This window comes from Myripristis murdjan, chromosome 1 (genome assembly GCF_902150065.1).
Source record: "Myripristis murdjan chromosome 1, fMyrMur1.1, whole genome shotgun sequence".
NCBI lineage: Eukaryota > Metazoa > Chordata > Actinopteri > Holocentriformes > Holocentridae > Myripristis > Myripristis murdjan.
Genome location: NC_043980.1, coordinates 36,585,703 through 36,604,753, shown reverse-complemented (window position 1 = coordinate 36,604,753; position 19,051 = coordinate 36,585,703). Strand labels below are relative to the sequence as shown.

The window sequence follows — 19,051 nt, the reverse complement described above, 5'->3', positions numbered from 1 at the left end:
TGAAATGGGGAACAATAAATATAGTGAGATGGGTGAGGTGAGCTCTACTTTTAAAGTTGCCTGTTGTGTCCATTCAGTGTGTGTGAATGTGTGTGTGAGTGTGAGTGAGAGAGAGAGTGAATTCATGTGTGTTTATATTGTATGATGTGTATGTGCTGTTGTGTATTTGTGTGTGTGTGTGTGTGTGTGTGTGTGTGTGAGAGAGAGAGAGAGAGAGAGAGAGAGAGCGCATTCATATGTGTGTTTATATTGTATGATGTGCATGTGCTGTTGTGTATGTGTGTGTGTGTGTGTGTGTGTGTGTGTGAGAGAGAGAGAGCATTCATATGTGTGTTTATATTGTATGATGTGTATGTGCTGTTGTGTATTTGTGTGTGTGTGTGTGTGTGGGTGAGAGAGAGAGAGAGTCAGGGAGGAAAACAGTGAGAGGCAGAGTGAGAAAGAAAGAGAGGGGCAAAAGAGACTGATGGGGTAGAAAATGAGTGGGGAAAAAAGGAGCCAGGCTCGTCTGTGGAGTCAGATCAACCTTTTCATGGCAAGAGGACCCATGCTGCTCTCGTCTTTGGATATGCCTGACTGTATGAATTCATTATGCCTTTAGTGGAGCACTCGTCCAAAAACCGGCCCTCCACCCCCCTCCCCCCTCCCCCTGCCTGCGAACCCATCAATTGGGCCTACATTTATTATTTTGACCTTTACTTTGCGGGGGAGTGACATCAAAGCGGATCCTCTATTTCTTCCTCCTTAAGGAGACGGAGGTGTCATCCTCACAGTGTGAGAGGCAGACTCGCTGGCCTGCTCTGGTTTTGTTGTCAGCGAGGAGGAGAGACGGAGCCCGGGCAGACATAATTAAAATGAGAATCAATTAGGCTGTGATCAGTGGGAGAAAAAGAGGAGATTGGGGGCGCTGATGTGTGAGGGCATGTGCATCTGTGTGTGTGCATGTGAGTGTGTGTCTGTACATGTGGCTGCATTTGCATTTGTTTGACCTTCTGTTGAATGGCTGTTGATATAAATACTGCTATAAAAATATCTTCATTCACTCATTCATTTAGAAAACAGTGATTATTGATAGCGCTGCATAATCCCTGTTTATATGCATATACATTATCTGCCTAGTGTTTGTCAGTTTGTTGCCCTTTGTCTTTAAAAACTTTATTCTGTTTCTATTTATTTATAGGCTACAAATGAAAAAACAACTGAAAAACCTTCTGAACTCAGACTTCAAGTTCATCTAATCCATTTGTACACTTTCAAGTGTTATGGGGTAAATCAATTCATACTGTCCATCTAAAGCCCACTGATTAATGGTTGTTGGTTTAGGAATTTCAGCATCTTTTAGCAACTTTCCCAGAGTTTTAGATGTCAAAAAGCTTTCCTATGATGTAAGAGCAAAGTCCTTGCACATTTGATCCAAGTTTCCAAAGAACCCCAAATATTTTACATTAAATTGGTTCCAGTGGGGCACCGTGATTATTTATTTATTTGTTTATATATGTATGTATTTATTTTAATGTGAGGGTCTTAAAAGCAACCATAATACCATATGATTAGGCAGTTATGCTCCAAAAAGACAGAAAACAGCATGGATCAAAAGCTCTTTCAGTCAATTATTTTAATTGATGAAATGATTAATAAAGGGGCTCTTTTACACATGAGATCACCATTTTTGATCAAATTTTCATACAAAGTGTGCACTCCCTGTAAGTGAGGTCTCTTATAAAAGAAAGAAAGACAGACACTCTTTCTGAAAGCCCATTAAAAATGTATTTAAAAAAAAAAAGGGATATGCACATCTGTCATCGCAGTTACCATCTGAAGTGACTGCTTTTATTTCGGGCCACTTGTTGAATTTCAAATCCTGCTGCCACACTTTGAGATATGGTGGAGAATAGATAATCATAGCCTTAATGCATTTTGTTGACAGTGAATCTTGGCATTTCACCTGACTGTGGATTAGATAGCACTGGTTAGATAGCACTCTAGTGGTAAACAGAACGTGGGTGAACAAGGAACCGTACAGGAGAAACAGTACTCCCCACAGCTCTGCAGAGAGAGAAGATTTGCTCCCTGCTGCTTTAAAGCATGTGACTATATCAATATTTCCAGAGGGCTCAAATGGATCTGCACCAGCATACAATAAGAGCATGGTCCAGCCCTTCATTTTCACCCCTCAACACAGCAGTGACCTCACCATCCTCCTTCCATTTTGGCTGAAAACTCATCTCCACGAGAGCGTCACCCTCTTCACACTGAACAGCTTCTCCTCTCTACTTGCTCTCTAAAAAAAAAAAAAAAAACCCTCTTCTCTCTGTCTCCCTTGGTCTTCTTTTATTTCTCACCCCAAGCATTATACTGCAGTCACAGCAATATTATATGGGCACATAGACCCTGATACACTCCTTATTTTTGGCTGCTGATGCACAAATTGCAGTTTATTTATTGGCCCTTAATCATTCTGGATAAGAGCATCAGCTAAACGCCGCAAATGTAAAATGCGCGGTAATAAACAGCAAAATAAATAACAGGAGTGCAATCCTGGATTTGTCTTTATTGTTAGTTTTTGAGGACTGAGCGCTCAGCTGGAATCATCAAGTTGAGTTGAGCGCATTGTGTCCTATAAAATGTGAAATGTAAGTTGGGCAGGGCGGACTGAAAGTTTCCTGTGCCTCATAAAGTAACAGTTTTGTGATGCAAACACACAAACCTGTTTATTCTGTTTATTCAAGCACGATTTTTCCCTTAAAATATTTTTGAAATGAAAGAAAAAATGTATAATTTCATTGCAACTATACAGATTTATTCATATTTTAATTGAAAGAGCTGGAAAAGTGAATCATCATACCTTCTGCTGTAAAGGTTGTGTAAGTTATGTAAACAGAGATTATTTTTTGCTAGACTTCTCAGTGTAAAATACAGTTATGATGGAAATGTATGAAGGGAACCTGATAGGAACGTTAAAAGCTTTGAAAAAACAGCAGAAGACATTTCTAAGGAGTGTCTTTATTGCTGTTTCAGTGAGCTTTCTTTTTGTGTGTGTTTGTGTGTGGGTTAGCAATCCAAACAACTATGATAGTATGAGATAGCCATAACAATAAAACTTCACATGGTGTGTCCACAGAGCAGAGCTATATTTCCAGGGCTGACAGACTTTATGACATGTTTTTCAGAGTGTCTCTTTAAGGAGAAGGCTCCTGGGTGAGGAGGAGGTGAGTGCAGCTGCTTATCATGCCACAGCAGTAAAAGCTTTGAGAGCGGTGTCGTCTTTAAGCTTTAACAACAGGGCCATCTAGTGTCTGATTCACCACACAATCACTCCCGGAGCACCACAAGGAAAGTTTAAGGACCATCAAGGAGGATTGCTTTCTTTTCCAGCAGCCTGACTGCCAAGAGCCGGCCAAATATGCCACTTGAGCCATGAGGATTTTCAAACAGCTGAGCAGCAACAGATCTGACCTCATGGCTTGCTGCATGGACACAGGACATCACTGAGATGGTTACTTACCATGGAGCGCCAACAGATGGCAGCACTAGATCAGTGACAAGATCTAGGACCATGGTGCAAAAACTCAGATTACAACAATGCATAAGAATAAACTATATTGAATCCAGAAAATAAACATGAAATTATATGTTACCTAAATTAATAAAAAAAAAATTATGAATATTTTAGAAATTATTTTCTAAATTTCTGTGTGCAGAGAGCATAACAAAGAAGATTAGAATAGAGTCAAAATGGGTTTAATGGCTTTTCAAAGCAACATCTTATTTAATTTTATTTTCTTTGCTGAAAATGTCCCACTCTACTTCTGTCTGAATATAACAGTATTTATGAGAAAAAACTTCCATATTTTAATTCACACTGCATAAATAACTAAATAAATAAGTACACATACATACTTACATACTAGGTATGCATGAGATTGTTTTTTTCCCACCTAAATGCAGAGAACGTCAAAGTAGTAGTAGTGTAGTGGAATTAACATATTATTATAATTATTCTTATCCTGGCAGATGCACACATAAAATACAAAGCTTTTCAAAAAGTACACATTCACTGGGCAAAATAAGAAGACCACTGCTGCTGAGGTTTTATAAAACATGAAATATATATTTTTTTATTAAGGATCCATGCTTTTTTTTTTGCTGATATCTGACACATTGATGTTCATTTTAAAGCCTTTATCAGCTGATACCGATGATGTGCTGATATTATCTTATATCCCTATATATTCATAAATAAAATTGTGGTTTCTCCTTTGGTATGACAAAAACACAGGTGATGTGGTGCTGTTTTTGAGATAATCAAATCGGATGGATACATGCTGTGTAAGATTATGTGTTTCCCTTTATTTGGAATACAACAACAATACCACCTACAAACAAATGTATGTGTGTAAGAATCTATGTATATACTATCTGTAAGTATCTGTAAGTTAATGAGATCGACCAGGTCTTACAGTAACACAGACAGACATAAGATCAGGTGGTATTGTGCAATTAACTCATTTTGGTCCTTCGTAATATCTGTGTGACTTGCACCTGAGCCTCACAGGAGCATCTATTTTAAGCCTTAGCCTTAATCTCTGGCTATATGTGGGACTGTGTTGATAAGGAAATGTGCCTCAAATAGCACATTAGCATTCCTGCTTAGTGTATAGCGCTTTACAGCCAGGATCATATGTTGTCTCCGAGGTCAGATCTCAGCGGAGATGTGCCTGAGGTAACAGCATTAAGCAGGAGAGGAGCACAAAATGTGAGGTGGTTGTGCCGCTCCAGACGGCACAGCCATTGTTAATGCAAATTTTAGCAGCCTATGTTCATTAAAACATGGCTATGTGTAGGTGTGTCCAGATAATGCCATGTTTTAATGAGGATGAATTGCTGTATTTAACATATTACCATTAATTAATAAAAGACTGCAGTATATGTTACCATTAATGGTAGTCAAACCTGAGAATTATGAAATAGCTGCATTGGAATAATGTAATTTATTAATGGTGTGCTCATTCCCAGCACAGTCTTACTGAAACTGCAATTGCTGATGCTTATACTTAGAATGTACAGGAAATTTGTTTGTTTGTTTGTTTTGTAATACGTGGGTGCAAATTTTCTTATGGTCAAAATGCTTTGGTGACAAGCTATCTCATCTATTCCTTTTTCCTGAAAGGGCGACACTAAAGTGAAATTTGTATCAAATGGTGATGGGAACAGGTTGAGCAGTTCCTGGAGAAAAGTTAGATTAGTTACCGGTACATCATAACCTTTGACGCACTGAGGTTGCGTACATAATTGCAGTGGTTTTCACAGATATGCTTCAGTCCCTAGACAATTCTATCATGTCTTAAAATGACTCAGAATCCCTGGTTTCCTATAAATATTACACCATTCCCCGCTTCCCATTTACTGTAACAGCTGTGCGTTAGAACAACATAATTCCTCTGAAAATAGGCACACTATGGTGAGGGCTGACCAGTGGCATTCTTGTCGTCTGTGAACAGATCAAAGAGTTTTGTAATCTTTCTGTGGAGGTGATTACAAAACTACATGATCTGCTCAGCGAAGTTCAGTGAGTTGAGAATTCTCTCTTCAGGCACAGGTGGCTCAGTGCGTGATAAACAGGAAGCTTATCCAAAGCTATGATCCTCAGCCTTTTTTCTGAAAAACAAAGTAAAACAACACCATTGTCACCTCTGTTAATAAACCAACAAAGTTTGTTGAATTACCCTTTATAAAATCATCTCCAACGTAACCAGCTGGTTAGTGATTTGAATCAGCTGCTATGTAAAATAACCCCTTTGCTACATTTATTAATCAGCCTCATTCTCTTTTTCTGTGCAAGGAAATAGGCTTTTATAAAAGACTAGTATTTCTGCATACTCAGAGATCTGGAATAATGCACTTCAGGCCAGGGTTTTCTTTCCAGAGGAATAAAAGGTATAAATTGATAAATATACTTCATGCACACTGGATACACTGTGTCGTGAAAATAAACTCTTCACTTCAAGACTGTCAGTAAACCTGGGCCAATGAAGATCGAAATAGAGAGTCACACATTAGTCACACTCTCTGCACACTTAACGTCCTCTAAGCTGATCAGGAGCTAAGCCTCTACTACCTATTTGCTCAGGCTAAGCCATTAGTGTGAGTCAAACTACGAAACAAACAGAAATAGTTTAATCCAGCAACATAATCATCAGACTCATCATCTTGTGTTCTGCTAAGCTCAATAGGGCCTAAATACTTCAGTCTACCCCTATACATTTTATAATGATGTTACAAGTTGTTACTGGAATTCAGTCTCAGTGTATACTGCCCCACAAAGCCTATAGGGAGAGTAAAATCAAGTGTCTGTCCTGTGCAGATGGCTGGTACAAAATGGGGTATATTTTTGTGTTGATTTGACAGTTAACAATATATTTAACAACATGCTGAGAAACTGTTTGGAATTTATTTCAAAAATTTAAAGTCCTCTTCTAGGTATTTCATGACCTTGGTCTTTTTCAAAAGGAGTTTAATTGGGTTAGAATTGTGGTTAGTTTTAAGTTTGGCCACAAAACATCTTTGGTTAGAGTTGACAGTAGGGCAACTGATTCATGAAACAGTTTTCTATGTTACAGTGTGTTTCTCCCAAGTTAGCGGGGGAGCACATCTATGTTCCCATGGTCTCATGTTCCGAATGTCCTATGTTCCCAGGGTCCTAAGTTCCCAAGGGTCGTATGTTCCAAAGGTCTTTTGTCCCCAAGGTTGTGTGTTTCCATTCATATATTCTGGGGTCTATAAGGGCCCCCAATTCAAAATTCTGTTAACACACTTTAACCCTAACCCAACCCCCCCACCACCACCACACCCCAACTCCGCAAGAAAGAGTTGTTTCAGGTTCCCACTAGGACACTAAAGACATAGGACCCTGGGAACAAAGGACCTGAGGAACATTGGACCCTGGGAACATAGGACCCTGGGAACATAAGACCCTAGGAACATAGGAAAATTGGAGTTAGCAGTTGGACAGTTAGATACTGCCTTGCCCTGAGATGTTTCTTACAGTTTACCAGTGGTTGGTGGGGTACATGTTACTTTTCTGTTGAGACAAATCTTGTTGACAGTAAACTACTGAGTCAGCAACTGGGGCTATATATTTAATGTTTAAAAGAGGTCTAAATGACTAAGGCCATCTCAGCTAAAACTGGGCTACAAAGTGTTTAGAAGTGACATTCTAGCAGATCTCTGTCTTAGACTACATCTTCTGAGATATATGACAAAAAAGCTTAAAGTAACACCTTGTACATATGGACCTCTCTAGTGCATTTGCTTGATATTAACAGCTGTTTATGCATTTATGCATTATGAAACAACTTGTTTATTACTTGGTCTACAGCTGGTCTGTGCATAGCCACAAAGAATCTGGGCTATATGAGAGCTAAAGTGGAGATGCAAAGTTTAAAAGACATCTAGTGCCCAGTGGGAAAAGATGATAGCACTTCATTTGGACTGTCCAATGTTTACCAACTTAGAATAAATTCTGAATCATCTTAGTATCAGTCTAACCCTGCTACAAACTTATTTGGACTGTCCAGTGTTAATATTCAACTTTGTGTCAACCTTTATCAACGTAATAGCAACTTAATACTAAACCAAACCATTCCACTAACCCTAACCATTTCTGATAAAAAAGTTGATACTGAGCTAAACTTCAACTGATTTTGGCACTAAGTTGAGTATTTACAACGGAAATGTTGACATGAGGTCAAGTATCTACACTGACTCAATTGTGAAAGTCAGATGACATCAAGTTGATCCTAAGTTGAATATTAACATAATATTGACGGTCCAGCATAACTTACAACTGGACAATGCAAATAAAATGTGACCTAAAGGGGTTACCATAAATCAATTGCTGTGGGAGAAATGGAGAAATGTATGTTTGTTATCAGAGGAATGCTTCTCCTGATCTTCAGCCAAACCAGACACTGCCCCGTTCCTTAGCAACCGTATCAGGAGGTAGCCTCCCTTTCCTATCTACAGAAAGCCCTGTAGAGTTTTACACTGTCAAGAACTTGCATCTTGCAGTTTACAACGCTCTTCGTTCCATACATCAAACTTTAATTCATTTGAGTTGTGAACCACGGACCTCTGAGAGTTTCTTTATCATTTGTATATAATTTCACAGTACTTACGGGCATACTTTTTGTTGATATCAACTCTGGATGCTGACCATGGCCTTTGACCTCTAAAATACATTAAAGGCCGCTGCTGTTTTTTTTCCTTATGAAAGGCAGAATAGTACTGTATGTACATTTGCCTCAACAGAGATAGTACACAGACCGGTGTATTTAGCTACGGCTTAATCAATAAAAACCACATTCCAGTGCTAAAATATCCTGCCACTAGCTGTCAGGATGTGGGATAATGACATTTCCCCACTAGGTGGTCATCCTCTTGTATCAGTATCCTACTCACTGATCGCCTCCTCACCCTCTAACCTCCGTACTCCTCCTCTTACCACCACTCTTACAAAACAGAGCCTTTCTCCTGGCACTATAATTAGCTCTTGTAGCCTAGTCTGTGCTAATGCACTATAAAAGCCCCACTGGCTTGGCTAATCCACAGACAGTGCTACAGATTCCCACCTCCATCTCGAAACAACATGTTCAGTAGGTGCTGAGAGCCTTAGCAACAGCACAGGTGACACCCACAGACTACTTGCATTGAGTGCGAATACACAGTGGCTAAAAAGAAACAGGGAGCGCTGGCATCAGACAGAGAGACAGAGAGCGGGAGCTGGAGTCGTACGACAAAGTTCCTCAGGAAAAGTTGCAGGGAGGGCAAACAGGTGAGTTCAAGTATCATTAAAAGGAATGGGAATTTGCCTAAAAAGGGTCACCATTTCAGAATATTCTGTACATGGCACAATAAGGATGGTGCTAAAAAACAACAACAACCTAAGACACTCTCATAGTTATTGAAGCTGTCCCACATACTGCGCCTATGTTACTGTTTGACCTTAGTATGCTGCTGCTTTGGTTTAACAGTTTATCATGAAAGCAACAAAATATTGAAAAAAAACATGTCATTGGTTGGAAGGATGCTGGTGTATTTTGTTTTAGTTATGCCTTAAATTGAGAGCCCATTGTTTACTTTGGTTTCCTCCTGGCTTTGTTCCATGATTTTGTTCTGACTCGCTGTTAGTATGAAGGCTCATTTTTGGTAAAGTCTCATGAGACACTTTTATGTGGAAAGGCTAAGCAAATAAATAAACCTGAACATTGACTGTTTCATGTGCTCTTTGATGATATTCCTGTAAATGGAAACACCATTTTTGCAAAATGATTCAACTTTGTACTGTTTTCAGTGAAGATAAGGCTTAAAAGAGGGGATACCGTGTTGATGAATAGAGGGAACTTTTGTTTGATTGATATTTTCATTGTGTTCAAGGCATTATCATCATTTCACAAAAAATATATATATCATAAATCACAAAATATTCCAATCTTTAGTAACATTTGTGCTGCTGCTGATTGTTCCTGTTTTGTCTGCTTGTTGGATTAAGTTTTTTTTTTTTTTTTCTTGCTATGAAGGTTCAGGGGTTGTTGGCCTGTAAATCCCTTTGAGATGTAACAGTGGATAAACATGAACCTGAACTTGAACTTGAAATATGCATAACCACATACCCATATACAGTACAGCACACAGACATATGCTGTGTATATGCATGTGTATTATGATTGAAAAACAGGATTTTCAATGTTTTTAAGAATCTTTACTGTTCAGTAGCACAACAACATTAAAGGCCGATGCACTACTTTTACAGGATGAAGCCCAGATGTCTTCTCTCCACAGTTGACATCCTGCCCACCATCAGCGAGATGCAGGAGAGTGACCAAGAGGACGGGGACCTCGACTGTCCCACCCACACCATGCAGGAATATGTGGACTCCATCAAAGAGCTCTCCCAGCCTTCTCCCTACCCTCGCCACGGCCCCCTCAGAGGTCACCGCCGATGGATGACACGCTCACCACCCCGTGTCATCGGAGGATGCCTCGTAGCTCTACCCTCTTCTCCGACATCATTCATCTATTCCTCCAGGACCTGCATGCCGTGGACCCCTATTGGCCTATCAGATGTGTCTCTTACTGTAGTGCGCCAATCAAATTGGGAGACATCATTGCATTATAATCACAGCCTGCTGGACAGGATGATTGCACAGTCTCTTTTTGCGGGGCTGATTTGAACAAGTGCCCAGATCAGCAACGGAACAGATTATCTTATAAGAACACAAGACCGGATTATTCAATTATCCCCAGTGCGGAGGTTTGACATCAGCTCCATGATTTACTTATGTGCAAGAGTTAATTCAGGCCAGCCACTTTGAGAAAGTGGCATGCATTCCCAAGACTTTGAGGCCTTGAAAATGAGTTGAACATCTGCAATAAAAAGGGGGGAAAATGAGGACACAATAATAAGGGCAGCAGGAACAAATGAGGGAGAATGTGGCAAGATGAATCAACCTACGCTGAAAAGCACCTTAATGCATGCATGACTGACTGAGAATGCATCTGTCATCTTTCATAAAGATGACTTTTACTGTAAAACAGTTATCCATCTTTAACATTGTTTTGTGCAATTTCAAATTAAACATATGCGTCAATAAACACGCAACAGCTCAACCACAGCTTCAGCAATTACTTTCCCCACATTCCTTAAGATGAAAGATACCTTTCAAATGCAAACGGTGCTGCTGTTTTTCATGGTGGGCTCTGCCTCATGTTTTACTAGATAGTTTTAGTTTCCTTCTCCTCTAAATTTTGTCGCCATGTGGAAAGTGTCTCCAGCTGGAGCTGTGCAGGATTAGCCTTACAGCCAACTGGGCCCAATCCAGCCCATTACTGTCCAGGCATATGTTGAGGGAGAGATGGGGAACAGCAGTCCTTGGAGAAGTTTCCACAGGAGAAGCCAAATCATCTTTTGTCTTTTAAAGTGCACAGCAATGTTTTGTACATATTGTGCAACTTTGCGGCTGTCAACCACTCAACATGAGGACAATGTACTCGAAGAAAAATCACATTCACAAGAAGTGTGCGTCAAGTGGCCTGAGTTGATGCACAACAAAACTCCAGAGGATAAACTCAAGCAAGCTAGATAGCCTCATAATTACATGTTGTTAAAAAGAAGACTTAATGACACCCATTACTTTATTTCTCCTATAATCTTGTTTTAAACTCACTATTGCACTGGCACTTGCAGATGCATTTACTGTAAAGTGCTGCTGCAGCAGTGTGGATCTTGACAATATTTGATTTCTTTTAATTGAAACCAAAATGATGTTGAGGTGCAGATATTATCTTTTCTCCCCAGCTCATTTAATTAGAAGGGACTGAGTTTCTGTGAGCTACTCTCTGCAATAACATGTACTGCAGGGTGTCAGTAGAAAACAGATTTGCGGTAGTCAATTCCAAATTTTATTTTGTTGCAATATCCCAGAGAACCATCTGATGTGTAAACACTCTGAATTGTGGCTCTAAATATGAAATACATCTGAACACAGTGGTAAGATAATAAGTGCATTGTGTCAAAAGACGCTATGAGATCTCAGCACTGAGGTAATGATATTAAAAAAAAAAAAAATCCATCTCACAAAATATGACCTACCTTTTCAAAATACAACAGCAAATCAAAATAAAAATGATACCAGGACAATGTTTTCTAGAAAATAAAGTGTATAGTGGGAGCTCACATTATGATGCTGCTCTCTGGTTATTGCCAATACATTTGTTCTGGTGCTGTATATTTTGCAGATTGATAGCAGGTTATGACCAGGATAGTGACACCCCCACCCCCCACCTCCTGACCCCCCATTGGCTGCATTGTATAATTCTTTCTGCATGCTCCGCATATCATGTACTCGTCCAAGTCTCACTGAGCAACATAATTTTCAATTTGTGCAATCTGGTCTGCTTGCACATTGAGTCATGAAAGCCATGAGCCATGAAACACTTTGACATTTGATTTGTCAGTGGCTCAGGTGGAACACTCTTCTGATTTAGCTCTGTTATGCAAAACTGAATGAAACCCACTAACCATAAGACGCACAGAGACCAAATGTACCAGGTACGTTTCAACACTCAGCTGCAGGTCAGGGATGAACAAACATTTTTAGCTGGTAATGTTGGCTTTTTTTCCACCGAGTCCAGTAGTTTATTTCCAATTTGTATACACAACATTCCCAGACCAAACTATAAACAGGGTGGGGTTGGGCCCTTGTCTCACGGAGGCATAACTTGTGAACAGATACTTTGATTTCCACCAAACCAGCTGTATTGGAGAGGTTGGTCACTGGCCACAGATGACGTAAGTAACTTCATGCCCCTTGGCCAGAAGAGGGCTTTGTAGAGGGTGTGGAATATCCCCAAAGGAATCATAACTTCTGAACAGATTCACAAATCATCACAAAACTTTGACCCACAGAGGACCTGATTAACTTGTCAGGTGGTTCAATCAAAAGCTGCCGTGGCAGTGGGTGTGGCACAACACAAAACGTCACATAACTTCCCGATGGATGAGCATAACACCACAACATTTTGATGCATTTGTCCTTGGCTAAGACTCAACATATTAATGCCTTATACTTATTGGGGAACACCCATTTCCTCCATGCCCACGTCCACTTTAAGTTTTTTTTAATTTTTTTTTATGGTTTCTCCAAAGGAGGCCTGCTGTGGTGTCCTCTGACTTGGGGTGTGGCTGCCGACAGGTTGGTTGATGCACAGCCACGCCCACTTCTGGTTTTGCTCTTTATTACAGGTACTAAATCAGAGGTAGTATCTCTACTGACTCTCTGTTACTGGTGGGGGGAAGATATTTACTCATTCTTCTATTGGTTAAAGTGATAGTTTTTGCTTATATGCTGGTATTTGTTGCTCCATGTGAGTGCAATACATCAACTGAGTTTGGTCCATTCAAATCCTTCCCTGTTGCAAGAATGAAAGCTTTACTGCTCCAAAATTAATAAAGAGGACACAGACTGGGAAAAATATGATTTCCAGCAACGATTCAAAGCTGAAATTTTGTTCTGAAGGATGAACAACAATACACATTTGTTTTGGTTTCACTTTGACTGCTCTTTCCAGTCCTTTGGGTTTGAAACTAGCGGAACTAATTTCTGCTGGACCACTGCCACAACGCAGTGGTGCTCAGGTCCCATATTCATGCCCACAAAATTAACTAAAAAATCAGATCATAATTCGTCCAATCACTAACTTCTATTTACAGGAGAGGGAAAAACGTTAAAAATAAACATAAATAAGAAATGAATGGCATATATACAGGATCAATATGTACATAGTAAAAATATACAGTTCGAGTAGAAGCAAGTAATAACAGTCACAGTGCACAGGAGACTGACTGTTAATGTCAATGAAGATGATGATGAAAATGTTCATCAACAACCTTTCTTTCCAAGACGAAGACGAGGCTCAACAAGCTCAACATAGATAATAGATAATAACAACTATGATGGCATGCAGGTTTGGTTTTTACTGAGATGAGACGGAACAAAAAATGTTATTAGTCAACTGTCAGACGTTTGGAAAATCCCCCCTCTTGTACATCCCTCAGAATATAACCTTGCAGTGTGCTGCCCTGTCATTGGTTGAAGTGGTTGAATGAACCCTGATCCCCAGCCACAGCCACACAACTACACAGAGTTCACACTGTCCCCAGCAGAGCAAAATATCGCTGCAACGGCTAAAGAATGTTTTGTTTCTTCATTTGGAGTAAAGTGACTTTCAGTGCAGAGTCCTGTTATCCTGCTCATCAAACTGTATCATTTCATGCATGTAGTTCAGACTGAAGCGCATCTAAAATCATCTGTGTGTTCTTGATGAAAAGTTACTGTGTTGATTTATTTTCGAAATCACAAAAATGCATTGGACTAAAATGACACTAAAACTTTTATAGATTTCGTTGACAAAAACTAACATGCGTTTAAGTCAAAAGACTGTGACTAAATCAAAATCAGCTGCCAAAACGAACACTGGTTGGCACATATCCTCTTGGAGGAAGTGAACCTTGTGCCAACTGAGCTTGTCAAAGCTAGTGCTTTGAAACACATCCAACAGGTGTGACTGTGTGGCTGCCATGGGAAACTGATCTGAGAAAAGTGTTTGGAGTTCTGCTGGATTGTAGTGGATAAGTATGCATTGTCCTGTGTTTATGTACTGACTGAAAATGTAAGGTGCCCACAAGTTGTCTGATAGGTCTTATCATTGGTGCCATTTACAATACAGTGCAATGCTTTAAAGATCGAGAAAAAAAAAATACTTTACAAATCTGATCATTTAAGTCAACTAAATATGTTGAACAGAACCAATAATGTTGATAAAAGGGAAATTCATTGTGCAATGGAATAATTCATGCATTTATCTGGAATATTAAATGTAAATTGTTTGGCAAAAGACAATGAGAAATACTACTTTAATATTTTATCAAGGAAAAGTTCATTATTTTGATTCTGAAATGCTCAGTTGGAAGAAAGGCCTTGTGGAAAGTGTAACAAAGCATTGCAAAACAACATGCAGGACTTTTAACTGTATTACACTGATGAACGCCAGTGATGAATATTATGGGTTTATTGTTACTGGGGTATTCCTCACTGCAGTGACTTGTGAAAGAAAGCTGCATTGTGTTTTCGAGTCTCTTTTATTTTCACTCCCCAAGGGGGTAACAACTCTGCAACAAATCCTTGAATGTGACTGTGATTGCTCAAAAAGTGGCACTATAATAAACATGAATCTTAATATTCCAGATTCATTGAATAGAATAATTACAATTTGGTTGACAAGGATATATCATTAAAGTTTGAACATACTGATATTATTAAACATATATATTGCATGACTGAGTGCACAGTAGTTTTTAGGAAACTGATCTGTGTTAAAGCAACTCATGTTTAAATCATCAGTAAAGAATAACTGACAATAATCATAATAACCTCAAGCTGATGCAACAAATCATAAAGCTGATGAAAACAGTTTAATAACAGGCTGCACTTTGACATTTTCCTACACTGCTACTAAGCTTGAGCAGTGGCATTTGGCTAAACAGGCTCAAGTGCAGGCCTGTTCGTTCAAAAGTCATAAAGGAGCGCCAACAGCATGTTTTCCCATTTAGTCACTGCGAAGGCCAGCGTTCCCACGCCATAACACATGATGCCAGACCAACCTATCCGATTTCTTTCTTTTTTATTTTTTTCTTCTCTTATCTCCTGTCTGTATCTGTCTGTACCCCGTGGTGAGACTGATTGCTGAACCATCACTTGATTTCGAAATGTGCTCTTGGATGTGTGCTCTCTGGTTTTGTTTTTATGTGTCGCTTTGAAGGAGTGCTTGAAAAAAGATTGTAGTGCACCCCTACAACCATCGCTTGTAACTTTATTTATTCATTTATTTATCCAATTTCTGTTTGTTTGGAGGTGAGAGGCTTTCATAAGCACCATGTATTTTTTTTTTTTTTTTCATCTCACCTGCACTTTGTGTTTCTGTGATTTTTGTTTTCATACTCTATCACTGTTTGTATCGCCTTGCTGCCCTGTTCACTGAGCAAATAAGTGAACTAAACTTAGAGCGATCTGGATGTTTAGTAGAACATGTGTCTGTATATGACCTCGATATAATTTGAGGTCCCTAATCATGCACTGTACTCTCCAAAAATGACTCTCACATAGTTCTAGCTGCAATATGAATCATTTAAAAGCATAACTCAAGGAGTATCACAAAAGAAAGTGGTGATCTTCTGAATTTTCAAAGTTGATATGGTGATCTGGATGTCCCAGAGAGTTAAAAAAAAAAAATGTCAACCCTACATGCAAAAACTTTTTTGGGTTGCCAACACCTGGCCTTGGCTTGCAGGGTTACACACACTCACTTAGATATTGGGTGGAAGAAGCAGAATTGGTGGACCTTAACACACCTTCAGTTATATTTTTATCCATAGGGAATGTACAAAGTTATAACGGATCTATAAGCACATTACAATTTAAAGGTGCAATTTAATGTGCCTTACAGTCGTGTTGGCTTTGAAATAAATCTGTTAATCTAAAGGGGCATCTAATCTATGACTATCTATATTTATTGACTTCTATCAGTGACCAAAGCAGTGCAACAAGAGAGATGACTAAGTCAGGTAAACAGGAAGGGAAGAGGCAAAATGTCACGGAACTGCTTTGTCATTGCTTTGTCATCTATCTGAAATGTCACTCACTCGCCTGTGAGTTTTGAAAGCCGGCATCTCGGCGTCTGGCAGATTAATTGCTGAGTCACTGGTATTAATCCAAAAGCCCATCAAACCTATGCAGATGCATTATGATCATTTTGTGTGTCACCTCGGAAAAGCTGTGCTTATTGCTCTTTGAAATGGGGATTGTTGAGCTGTGAACGGCTTCCGGAGTTACGGTCGAGTGAAGTGAATGCTATACGCACATCATAGACAGGAACAGTCTTGGCCATCATTCACACCACATGTTCATATTCACTCAAACGCACGCACGCACACACACACAGACACACATGAAAACAGGTGATTGGCTTCTTGCCTCTGACCTGCTTCCTCGGAGCCTGTTTTGACATTTTATGCAGATTATCGCAATCCTCAATCTCCCCATCACCATGACTGGTCATAGTGTCATCATGTCTTTGTGGTTGCCAGTAAGCTCTAAATCAGGCTGTGGCATGTGGTGGTGTAAAGAGCTCAGAGAAAAGCAAAACGCATCCACAGTGTTATTCTTGTTGAAGTCCTTTTTGTTTGATAAATGTGCTTCCCTTTTATTTTCAGACAACTTCTCACTTATAAATGAAAGAATTAAATGAATTATTCATCACTATTATTCAGCGCAAAAAGAAATTAATGTAGCCTCATCATAATGCCAGATAGGACGTTTCAGTTACACTGAGTAAATAAATTCAGTAGGTTTATATTATATAATATTAACTCGAGGCCATTAATCAGCCAGGCACAATATTGCAGCACAGCGGCACCAAACTAAAGTTCTCCTTAAAGCACCGCCATCCACCCCAGTAGTTTGACACTTTTCAACACTGACGTCATCAAGCCTCACTTCCCAGCAGAAGCAAGTCTATAAAAGTTGGCCTGGAGCCAGCTGCACTAATTCTGACAGACTGCCATATTTCAGCCCATTTACTCCTCCGCAGATGATGCATACCATACTTTTCAAGGTGTTTGTATGTATTCAGCTTCCCTGTTTTAAAAATTTTCAGTGTTCAAGTGATAAAAATTGTGATATTTGTGCTTGGCTTTAGAGGGAGAGCATTTGAATTTAGTTGATGAATTTAGTTGATTAATGACGCATTCATGAGCTGTCAATAAATCGGAAAACTAAATTTGTGCTTTAATAAGTGTGGCAAGTATGTGTGTGAACACCGTTTAATTCCTGCAGACCTTTACTAACCTTTTAAAACCTGCAAAAGTTGCCACACATTTTCTGGTGCGTTCACGTACGGCTGGGAACATCCATCATTAGGGACTGCAAAGCTGACAGCGAAACAGCAGATCATTTGTTTGGAAGAGAAACATCATGCAAACATGGATGTTGTGAAAAAAGGATGAGTTGGCTCACTCTTGCTTTAAAAAGTTACAATAAACAGTCTGGCCAAGCACCAAATAGAAAAAAAAACTCTGAAAAGGTAGAAAGAGTAGGCTCAACAGGGCAAACAAGTCACAACAAACAACAAAGAGTTTCCATAGTTTGCAAAAAAGTACGTCTTTACTTTAACATACATACATTCACTACTCAATATAATTGCACGTCTTACATCTCCTGTTTTATTCTTTTTATATTTAGGTGCAGCACCTTCATTTCTGTTTAGAGCGCCTGAGGGGTGAAAGATACAGTGTTTGCTGTCTGTATGTAGATTGCTTTGGAGATGTACATATAGTAATGAAAGATATACCTTTTTGCAAACTAAGGAGCATTTCTCTGTTGTCCATTATGGATTGTTTTCCTTGTTGAACACCAGAAAATGCAGGTATTAAATTGCAGCTATTAAAGGTTATTTTAGGTCTCAGTGTAGGTATTAAATGGACTTACCACACAACAACAACGTAACTGACAAAATTAAACCCTGGTGGGATACTCACAGTGGCAGATTACCTGCTTTGAGCAAGTTTGAAGTCTCTACAAGTTAATTTTTATACTGTGTGGTGAAATGGATGCAAAGGATTGACTGGAAGGCAGAGAAGAACACATGAATCTCAAACAAAATTCTCAGGAAAAGGCCAGTAGTAACATAATGTATACATGAATTACAGTAAATGGGCTAAAGCACACATAATCATCACCATGGTACGGCTGACTCACCGTATTTGAGATCCGCGCCTGCTAAGTCACTGAGTCCTCAGTTTACTTAGTGTATACACCACTTTCCCTTTCCTTTTCCTTCTCTGTGCCCACCCACTGCAGAGCACATTCCAGCCTGTCATCTGAGAGTGGAAATTCCAAAGAATGTGCAGCGGAGCCTGCCGGGAAAAGCCACGGACTCTGGGAAAACCCACTCGCTCGTTGTGTATAAGAAGGGAGGCGGATCACCCAAAATCCTCACTCTCCACTTCTCTCTTCAAGTGCGTCTTGGTGCCTTCTGGAGCTCTCACTTTCTCCTTCAAGGGATCCTGTTGACTTGACTCAGCACGGCGATGGCCTTTTCACTGAAAACCTGCACTCTTGCCTTGCTCGTTGTGGCTGCATTTTATGCTCAGCTCCACGAGGGTGAGTTTGACTTTTTAATGGCTACTTTTTAATGAGGATGAGATGAGATGAGACTTTATACGGTTTTAGAAGCCTCGCTTTACAGGACAGCATGCACATTCAGACAATAGATTCTACCATGCATGATGTGGCAATGGCAGAAAAAGCAAAAAGCAAAATGCAAACAAAAACTCAACAAATGAAATGCATCCTTTAATGCTTTCCCCCTTGTTGCATGAATGTAGTGTAACAGTGACTTTATTCACTTTAAAGTAAAAACAAATGAAATGCGACCC

The 19,051-nt window shown here is 39.5% G+C and overlaps 1 long non-coding RNA gene across 1 annotated transcript; it reads left to right on the top strand.

The window, feature by feature from the left end:
- Positions 1–8,624: 8,624 nt before the first annotated feature.
- On the top strand, positions 8,625–10,668 carry LOC115363979 (uncharacterized). Its single transcript, XR_003928626.1, has 2 exons — positions 8,625–8,833; positions 9,812–10,668. It is a non-coding gene; the product is annotated as an uncharacterized LOC115363979 (long non-coding RNA).
- The last annotated feature ends 8,383 nt before the right edge of the window (positions 10,669–19,051 follow it).